At 40.8% G+C, this 11,135-nt stretch overlaps 1 pseudogene; it reads right to left on the bottom strand.

Moving 5' to 3' along the window:
* Positions 1-8,645: 8,645 nt before the first annotated feature.
* On the bottom strand, positions 8,646-9,519 carry LOC101007553 (annotated as a pseudogene).
* Positions 9,520-11,135: the final 1,616 nt, after the last annotated feature.

Genomic DNA, 11,135 nt, shown 5'->3' with positions numbered 1-11,135 from the left:
ATGAATAAATGCTCTCAAATGGCATAAAAATAAGTGAGCTTGGCTTATGGAGCAGATAGGGTAGGCATCTAAGTGTAGGCTCCTATCAGCAGTTACATAACGTCTATAAAATGTCTACCTCTAAAACTGTAGCACATCCCTCATGCCAGATGCTATGCTAAGTGCTGTGTGTGTATCACACTTAGGGAGAGAAATTTCCCAGCCACGCCTGCCAGGTTGAAGCACTTTCACCCATTCCCTCTACCCCTTTACTCCTGGCCAAGCGCCTCCTGCACCGTCCTCCTTCCTACCACTGCAGCGTGGAAGTTGGCCAAGGACAGCAAGGATGTAGACAAAGGCTTCAGGGTGTCTTTGCAGCACACCAGGCTCTTAGGGGAAGCTGGCTGGGAAATGGCGGCCCAGCCTGCCAAGAGGCGAGATGGAGGCGAGATGGCTTGGAAGAAAAGCCAACGCAAATCCTGTAGGTCTGAGGCTGCTTGAAGGTGATTTGCGAGGCCCACTGGACTGGAGCTGAAGACTACGTGTGTGTGTGTGTGTGTGTGTGTGTGTGTGTGTACGCAAGAGTCTTGCCTATACAAACACAGCAACCAGCCAGAGGCAGGTGGATGTGCTGTTGATACAGTAAAGAATGTGGGAATCCATGGCTGTCATGCTGGGTTCACAGCCCAGCTCTGCTCATCCTGTGGCCTTGGGAAGCCTACTGTTTCTCTCAGAGCTCAGTCTTGTCATCTGTATAGTAGGGTTCAAATTTATACCTTGAGATACTGCAGTAATAGTTCTATCTTAGACACTGGCTCCTGGGCAACCTTCCTGAGTCTGAAGTTGCAACTTTCTTTAATTTTTTTTTTTTTTTTTTTTTTTTTTCTGAGACGGAGTCGTACTCTGTCGCCCAGGCTGGAGTGCAGTGGCACAGTCTTGGCTCACTGCAACCTCCACCTCCTGGGTTCAAGCGATTCTCCTGCCTCAACTTCCTGAGCAGCTAGGACTGCAGGCACACACCACCATGCCTGGCTAATTTTTGTATTTTTAGTAGAGATGGGGTTTCACCATATTGGCCAGGCTGGTCTGTCTTGAACTCCTGACCTTGTGATCCGCCCGCCTCTGCCCCCCAAAGTGTTGGGATTACAGGCGTAAGCCACAGCTCCTGGGCTATTTTTTTTTTTAATACTTTTAAAAAACAACAATAACAAAAAAGTAGAATAGATTTAGATTTACAGGAAAATTGCAGAGACAGTACAGAGTATTCCCATAGACTCCACAGCCAGTTTCTCTTATTAGTAGTGTATTACCTAACTTAGTATGGCACAATTGTCACAACCAAGGGGCTGACATTGATACTTTATTAGTAATTCACGCCTCTACTTTATTCACATTTCTTCAGTTTTTATCTAATGTCCTTTTTCTATTCCAGGATCTCATTTAGAGATACCACATTACATTTAATCATCTGTCTCCTTAGGCTTTTCTTGGACATGGTAGTTTCTCAGACTTTCCTCATTTGTGGTGATCTTGACAATTTTCAAGAGTACTGGTCAGGTATTTTGCAGAATGTCACTTGATTGGGGTTTAGCTGATGTTTTCTCATTGTTAAAGTTAAATTGTGAGTTTTGGGGGAAGTCCGTGGAAGTGAAGTGCCATTTTCATTACATCATATCAAGGGCATGCACTATCAACATGATTTATCACTGTGGATGTTGACCTCAATCATCCGGCCGAGGTGCTATTTGTCAAGTTCCTCCACGGTGGAGTCACCTGCCGTCTTTCCTCCCCTTCTGTACCGCAGTCTTTGGAAGGAAGTGACTATGTGACACGGACACTAAAGGAGTGAGAGTTATACCCCTCCTCCTTGAGAGGAGATTATCGGTCTGCTTATCGATAACCTCACACTCAATAGTGAGAAACCTACCATCATCCACCATCCATTTACTTAATTGTCCAATTCAGGTACATGCGCAAAGTGGCTTCAGAACTGTCAGCCTGTATCTCCATGGGAAACGATTTATTAACTAGAGTACAGTGCTTATGTGCAGTTCCTTTTGCCATTCGTTCCTTTTGCCAACTCATTTCTGAAGTTACATAAATCAGTGCCTTTATTTCCCCACCCTCTTCAGTCAGATCGTTTCATACATTTAAAACACAGTTAGATTCTTTTGTCACAATCTGCATTCCATTCCAGGATTGTCAAACCTCCTGAATGATTTTTTTTTAAACTTACATGCATTAAGGTTCACTGTTTCTGTTACAAAGTTTCCTTCCTTCCTTCCTTCCTTCCTTCCTTCCTTCCTTCCTTCCTTCCTTCCTTCCTTCCTTCCTTCCTTCCTTCCTTTTCTTTCTTTTCTTTCTCTCTTTCTTTCTTTCTTTTTTGAGATAGAGTTTTGCTCTTGTTGTCCTGGCTAGAGTGCAATGGCAGGATCTCGGCTCACTGCAACCTCTGCCTCCCGGGTTCAAGCGATCCTCCCGCTTCAGCCTCCCGAGTAGCTGGAATTACAGGCATGCACCATCACACCCGGCTAATTTTGTATTTTTAATAGAGACGGGGTTTCTCCATGTTGGTCAGGCTACTCTTGAACTCCTGACCTCATGTGATCCACTGGCCTCGGCCTCCCAAAGTGCTGAGATTACAGGCATGAGCCAGTGCGCCCAGTTGAAGCTTTTGACAAATGCACAATGTGATGTGTCCATCCCTGAAGTGCTATATAGAACAGTTTCACCTCTCTAAAAAGTCCCCCATGCTTTGTCTATTCAATCCTCTCAAGCTCCCGAACAACTGATCTGCTTATCATTTCTATAGTTTCTCTTTTCTATAATGTTTTTAAATGGAATCATATAGTATGTAGCCTTTTTAGTTTTTTTTTACCTAAATAATATACCTTTAAGAGTCATCCATGTCTTTGCATAACTTAATAGCTAATTCCTGTTAATTGCTGAATAGTATCCCATTGTATGGGTGTACCACAGTTTGCTTATCCATTCACCTAATGATGGACACCTTGATTCTTGCCAAAATTTGGTAATGATTACAGAAGTTGCTTCAAACATATGTGTTCAGGTTTTGGTTAAGTTTTCAAATCATTTAGGTAAATACCTAGAAGTAGGATTGCTGGATCTTATGTGTTGCAGTTACTTTTAATCTCTTTTCCCTGACATAACATTTAAATGAATAAAGCATTTCTTTTTCACCGTCTCTTATTTATTTGAATCTGCACAGGAGCCCTTGTGAGGTAGGTGAATCCAGCAGAGTTCTTGGCTCAGGTACCAGAAACTGATACTTATGAATTCAATGAATTCAAGCAAACAAGAAAATGGAGTGATATTCAGAGCTTACAATGTCAATGGCAAGACTGGACAGCCTGGCATGGAAAAGGAGGGACTATAGGAAACTAGGCGTGGCACGACCTCACAAAGTTTTTATAGAAACAGCCTGGTTAAGACGTTGCTGCCACAGACCACTGAATGGCGCTGATGATGTTGCCAGAATTCATCTTAATTAGTCCAGTATCTTCAGGTCACACTCCCTTAAAAGTCAAAATCCTAGGTAGGGACATCTGATTGACCAAACCTGCTCCAAGAACTGACATTAAATGTGAGAAGAGCAATTACACACTATTCATGCTTCTACTCACCCTGGTAGGAGGAGATGGAGCCACAAAGTGAAAGTAGTTTAATTCCCTAAAGATCATGTAGAGGAGAGTCAGTTACTCCGCCCATACACATCAGCAAGGAAATTTCTACAGTGATGAGCCATTATGTGCTAAGGTCTAGTGTTACAGCAGCTCTGCCTAACCTTACTATTCAAGAAGCCAGACTGCAGAGGGTCCACAAGACTTGAAACCAGGATTAGGGGCATGCACTCCATGCAGGATCCAGAGGAGTGTTTTAAGATGGGAAGTTTAAACTGCAGGCTTGAAATGAAGCTGAGGTGGGTGGATTACCTGAGGTCAGGAGTTCAAGACCAGCCTGGCCAACATGGCAAAACCCCATCTCTACTAAAAATACAGAAATTAGCTGGGTGTGGTGGAGGGCACCTATAATCCCAGCTACTCGGGAGGCTGAGGCAGGAGAATTGTTTGAGCCTCAGGAGGCTGAGGTTGCAGTGAACCAACATCATGCCACTGCACTCCAGCCTGGGCCACAAGAGTGAAACTCCATCTCAGAAAAAAAAAAAGAAAGAAAAGAAAAGAAATGTGGGCATAAATGCCTGGCTGGGACTTGGTCTTGAGAGAAAAGGCTAAAGCTTAGGTACTAAGTCTGGGGTCTAAAATCTGAGTGACAGCAAGAGTCAGGCTGACCCTCTATTTCAGAATTTCTTATAATTTACCTTTCTAAGATGAACCATAACCTTTCAGTGGCTGTTGAGTTGCTCAGCTAAAAAGGTTTTTGGGAATAGGGATATAAAGCCTAATGTGGAAGGCTGGAAAGTAGCCCCCTAAACACATCAGGTCCTACTCCCTGGAACCTATAAATGTTACCTTATAGGGAAATAGAGGATCTTTGAGGATATGATTAACTTAAAGATTTTGAGATGGAGAGATTATCCAGATGGGCCCTAAAAGCAATCTCAAGTGTCCTTCTAAGAGAGAGGAAGAGGTGGATGACACACACAGAGGAAGCCATGTGACGATGGAGGCCAAGACGGGAGAGTGCTGCAGCCACAAGCCAAGGAATGCTGGCAGCTACAGAAGCTGGAAGAGGTGAGGAATGGATTCACCCCTAGGGCCTTTGGAAGCTCTTGACTTCAGCCTAGTGAAACTGATTTTGGACTTCAGGGCTCCATAACTACAAGAGAATACATTTGTATTGTTTTAAGCCACCTCGTTTGTAGTAATATGTTACAGAAACTATAAGAAATTAAAATAACCAGGAAATTACAGTAGGGAAGGCTAAAATGGATACAGTAGAAAGAGTGAGTGCTTTGGATAAAAGTAGAACTCAAATCAAACCCCTCCTGATATGACCTTGGGCAATAATATTAAACCAGCATGGGAAATACATATGCAGCCACTCACCCTCCCCTGCCAAAGCAAATGTGGCTCATCAATACCAGCATTTTTTCCCAGATATGAGCTCAGAATATATTTCAGCACAGGTCTCTTGACAACCATGAGAAATGACATGTGATATTAAACTCAGTGACTATTCCTGTAATTACACTAACCATTATTCATTGGGTACCTACTATGCCAGGTATTTTAAATAAAAATATACTTAATTGTTCCAACAAATTGAGGAGACAGTTTTCTTCTTTACCTTGGTTTACAGACAAGATAATCATATATCACAGAGTTGAAGTGGCATTTCCCGAGGCACAAAGCTCTAAAGAAACAGGATTGGCATTCAAAGCCAGGTCTCCCTGACACCACATCCCATTCCACTACCAGGCACAACCAGTCACTTGGATTTTCTGAGCCACAGCTTCCTCATCTGTAAAATGGGGCTGCTGATCTCCACCTGGAAAAGCACATTTGAGGGTTGAGTGAGAGCATTAAAAAAGACAGGGGCCCCAGTAGACTGTGTCTGGCACAATACTGCATGGGCTAATGTTAGCAATCCAGGCCTCTTTGCTGCAGTGCAACGGAGAGAGGTTGGGCCTCAGCTGGAGTAGCATAAAGCCCTGACCTGGCGTCTATTGGAAACTCAGCCCATTCCTAGACACGCCTCAACCCCACAGCTAGGTCTTTTTTCTCTGGAGGGACCACACCAAGAGCCAGGGAGCAACAGGGTCACCGTGACCTGGGCCAGTACATTCTGTAAGGTCAACACGAGCCAGGACAAGGAATCACAATTACAAAACCAGCAGTCTTTTAACCAGGATCTAACCAAGGACTAGTACAGGGAGGACGTCAACAGCGTGGAAGGGAACAGCATTTTGATCTATTCTCCCTGGACCCTCTGGGGGCTCTCCTCCCATTGTGGGGAGGCAGATCGAATCCGAGGAAACAGCAGGGCGTCAGCACCAAACATCCCTGGGTTCAAATCCTGGCCTTCCTTATCTACTAGCTGAGTTGTCTTGGATGCACTTTTTCACCTCCCCAAGCTCCGGTTTCCTTATCTGTAAGATGCAGGTATGAATCACAACATGCCATGTGGATCAAACAGATTAGTGCAGGCAACGGAGTAGATGCTCAATAAGTGTCAATTCCCCTTATTTTACCCATTCCCCAAGAGCCTGCCTGCAGAGCACCCTCCTTCCCAGAAGCTCTCCAGCTAGATTCCAGCAGCAAGTCTAGGGTCCATTGGGAAGGGCAGTAACGTCCTGGGCAGGCAGGTGCTGTCCTGGGAGGAAGGAACCGTGGAGATGGCAGGGCCTCCTAACAAGTTCTAGTCCCAAGAGGCTCACTCACAGCTCTCTCTCTGTGGAACGTGGGTGGGAGGGAAAGGAGTTAGGCACAGTCCTGCAAACCTAGTCTCAAGCAGATAAAATATAAATTGCATATTCTAAGGAAAAAGAGTGCAGTCACCTTTATATTTTGGTATCAACAATGTATGAACAGCTGGTTCTGGGCACAACAGGAAACCTGCACCCACGCTACTCCTTTATCGAAGTTCATATCTTGGCAAATAATCACTCTCCCTGCAGGCACCCTCATGCGAGCCTTCTAATTATACCATTGTTGGGTTTCATGTCAACTGAACAATAAATCAAATGTGGACCAAGATGTCTGATCAAAATGTGCTGGGGAGTAAATGGTGGGAAGTACATGATATTAGTGACGATACTGGGAATGGGGGCATCATCTTTCTTCCTAAGCTTTGCCTTGAGACAGGCTTCCTTTATCTCTGTTAATCCTGTTAACATTGAAACTGTAACCTGGACCCCGAATGACCCAAATTACTCTACCTCTGAAATGGACAGAACTGCGTTCACTGTCATTTCCCATCAAGGGACCCTGAGATGGTTTGATTAATGAATGACTAAAATACTAACAAATACATAGCAAAAATAAATACTAGCAAATATATATATTTATAGCAAATACATATAGTAAAATACTAGCAAATATAGCAAATATATAATGAATACTTTCTCAACAACTTTTTCCTTAGTGGCATTTGGCTTTCTTCTCTGAATTTTTGCTACCATCAAAAGCCAAGTTCCTCATTGGAGAAAGAGGGCAGTGTTTCTTTTAATATTTTATTTTAATACGTTGATTTATTTTATATTTAACAGTTTTTAAGGTTTAATTAACAAATAAAAGTTATATATGCTTAATGTGTACAAACTGATGTGAATATACACACACACACACACACACATTGGGAAATAATCACCACAATCATGACAATTAACACACCCATCACCTCCCTAATTCCTTTTCTATTTTTCCTTCCTTCCTTCCTTCCTTCCTTCCTTCCTTCCTTCCTTCCTTCCTTCCTTCCTTCCTTCCTTCCTCCCTTCCTTCTTTCTTCCCTTCCCCCCTTCCTCCTTCCCTTCCTTCCTTTCTTGTTTCCTTCCTTCTTTCCCTTCTTTAAGGTGAGGATACCTAAGATCGACCCCCTTAGCAAATTTCAAGTATACAGTACAGTATTATAACTATAGTCACCACACTGTACATTAGATCCCCAGAACTTATCTATCCTGCAGAACTGTAATTACACTTTGACCAACATCTCCCCCACCTTTCAGCCCCTGGCAACTACCATCTGACTCTCTGTTCCTATGAGTTTCACTTTTTTGGATTCCACATGTAAATGGGATCATATAATATTTGTCTTTCTGTGTCTGGCTTACTTCATTTCACATGATGTTCTCTAAGTTCATCCATGTTGTCACAAGTGGCAAAATTTCCTTCTTTTTAAAGGCTAAATAATATCCCATAGTAGAAATATACCACAATTTTTTTTTTATCCATTCAGCCATCCATGGGCATTTGGGTTGTTCCCACATCTTGGTGATTGTGAACAATGCTGCAATGAGCACAGAAGTGCAGGTATCTCTGAGATCCTGATTTCATTTTTTTTGGATGTACACCCAGAAGTGGGATCATATGGTAGTTTTATTGCTAACTTTTGGAGAAATCTCCATACTGTTTTTTATAGTGGTTGTGCCACTTTAAATCCCCATCAAAAATGTACAAGGGTTCTCTTTTCTCCACATCCTCATCAACACTTTTGTCTTTTTTGATAGTAGAGCCATCCTTGCAGGTGTGAGGTGATATGTCATTGTGTTATGATTTGCATTTTCCTGATGTTGAGCACATTTTCATTTCCATGCTGACCATTTGTATGCCTTCTGTTGAGTCATACAAATACACCGCATCATACACAAAAATAAACTCAAAATGAAGTTTTGACCTGAAACTGTAAAACTACTAGAAGAAAGCATGGAAAAAAGCCTTCTTGACATTGCTGATGGCAATGATTTTTTGGATATGACACCAACAGAACAGGAAACAAAAGCAAAAATAAACAAATGGGAAATATCTATTTAGATCTTTTGCTCATTTTCAAATTGGTTATTTGTTTTCTTGCTACTGAGTTGTATGAGTTCCCGATGTGTTTTGCATATTAACTCCTTATCAGATATATGATTTGCAAATATTTTCTCCCATTTCATAGGTAGCCTTTCCACTTTGTTGATTCTTTTCTTTCTTTCTTTTTTTTTTTTTTTTTTTTTTTCGAGGTTTGAACAAATTTATTGAAACATACAAGGTGTAAACAGAGAAATCATTCATGGTGTGTTACATTTTGCCACTACCGTGAATGTATAATTACAAAATTATAAATATATTTTCCACAACTAAGCCTTTGGCCAAAAAAAAGTCACTTAGCACATTTTAAAAGATCAATAAGAAATGTATTTTGGACATTAAAGAGATCAAGTCACTGAATTAAACCGCAGCAGCCCTCACGAATCTAGAATCCCATAGTGCCGAAGGTATAGGTGTCTGTGCAGAGCTAGTCATTTATTACAGCAATCAGAAGAGACAGGGGCAGGTACACCTATCAGAGGTGTGGCAGAGCTGGCAGAACAGGATGACTGGGCTGGTCAGGTGAGCATGACCCAGAGACAGCAGCAACAGAAAGCAGTCCAGTAGGCTGTGAGGTAGGTGGATGGTTTCAACTCATCTCTTCTTTGGTCTTCTACCATATACACTGTGGTTTTAGGAGGCTCCTGAGGTCTGCCCTGCCAACCGTACTGTGGGTATCCTTGTATCCTTGATAGGGTACCCTTGAAAAGGTGGGTAGGGCCCCCTCCCATAGTCCTGGGCCCATTTGCTTTTGTGGATAAGGTGGGTATGGGGCTGATGGACCAGGGCCTGGATATGGTGGAGTGTTCTCTTGGTTCATCAAGGACCTGTAAAGTGTACCTCTCCTCTCCACGAACTGGCTGGGTAGTGGTTGGGGGGCGGAACCTGAGGAATCCAGACCAGCCCACAGTAGATTCACCGCACCTGCCTCAAAGCAAGTAATGAGCCACCATGTGACTGAAGCTTTTTAGTTTGATATAATACCATTTGTTTATTTTTGGTTTTGTTTCCTCTTCTGTTGGTGTTATGTCCAAAAAATCATTGCCAGCACCAATGTCGAGGCCTTTTTTCTATAATTTCTTCTAGTAGTTTTACAGTTTCATGTCTTCATGTCAAAGTCTTTAATCTATTTGAGTTAATTTTTGTATATGATGTGAGATAAGGGTCTAATTTTATTCTGTGTATGACTATCCAGTTTTTCTAATGACATTTATTGAAGATACTATCCTTTCCCCATTGTGTCCTCTTGGCATCCTTGTCAAAGTTCAGTTAGCTGTAAATATATGGATTTATTTCTGGTCTCTTTATTCTGTTACATTTGTTTACATGTCTGTTTTTATGTCAGTACCACATTGTTTTGATTACTATAGCTTTGTAATATATTTTGAAATGAAGAAGTGTGATGACTCTGGCTTTTTTTTTTTTTTTTTTTGTCCCTCAAGATTGCTTTGGATATGGTAGTCTTTTGTGGTTCCATTTGAATTTTATGATTGCTTTTTAAAATTAATGTAAAAATGCCATTGGGGTTTTGATAGAGATTGCATTAAATCTGTATGTTTCTTTGGGCACTGTGGACATTTTAAATATTTTAATTCTTCTAATCCATGAACATGGGATGTCTATCCATTTCTATGTCTCCCTTAGTTTCTTCCCTCAATGGTTTATAACTTTCAGTGTACAAGTCTTTCACTTCTTTAGTTAAATTTATCCTAAGTATTTTATTCTTTTTGTTGCTATTGTAAATAGAATTGTTTTCTTAATTTCGTTTTTGGATAGTTTGTTATTAGCATATAGAAATGCCACTGATTTTTGCAAGTTGATTTTTTATACTGCAGATTTACTGAATTTGTTTATTAGTTTTAATAATATTTTGTATGGAGTCTTTAGGATTTTCTACATATATGATCATGTCACCTTTAAGAGAAGACAGTTTTACTTATTTCTTTTCAATTTGGATAGCTTTTATTTCTTTTTCTTGTCTGATTGTTCTGCCTAGAACTTCTAGTACCATGTTGAATAGAAGTGGTAAGATTGATCATCCTTGCTTTGCTTCATATCTGAGAGAAAAAACTTTCAAATTTTCCCTGTCCATTATTATGTTAGCTGTGGGGTTTTCATATATGGTCTTTACTATGTTGAAGTAAGTTTCTTCGTTCCTTTTTTTTTTTTTGAGAGTTTTAAATAATAAATGGATGTAAAATATTGTAAACAACATCTGAATCTTTTGAGATAATCATGTGTTTTTATCTTTCGTTGTGGTAATGTGGTATATTACACTGATTGATTTGATATGTTGAACCATCCTTCCATCTCAGGGATAAATCCTACTTGGTCATGGTGTATGATCCTTTCAATGTGCTTTTGAATTTGGTTTGTTAGTATTTTATTGGGGATTTTTATGTTTATGTTAATTAGGGATAGTGCCCTGTAGTTGTTTTTTTTTTTTTTTCTTGTGGTGTTTTTGCTAAGTTTTGACATCAGGGTGATCCTGGCCTAAACATGAGTTCAATTATTTGAAAAAGGTGTAAGAATTGGTACTAATTCTTCTTTAAATATTTGGCAGAATTTACCCATTAAGCCATCTAATCCTGGGCTTTTCTTTGTTGGGGAGGTTTTAATTATTGATTCAATCTCAGTGGTAAAATGTATCTGTTCTTCTTAATTCAG

The sequence above is a fragment of the Papio anubis genome, chromosome 5 (assembly GCF_008728515.1).
Source record: "Papio anubis isolate 15944 chromosome 5, Panubis1.0, whole genome shotgun sequence".
Classification (NCBI taxonomy): domain Eukaryota; kingdom Metazoa; phylum Chordata; class Mammalia; order Primates; family Cercopithecidae; genus Papio; species Papio anubis.
This window is presented reverse-complemented; position numbering and strand designations above follow the sequence as displayed.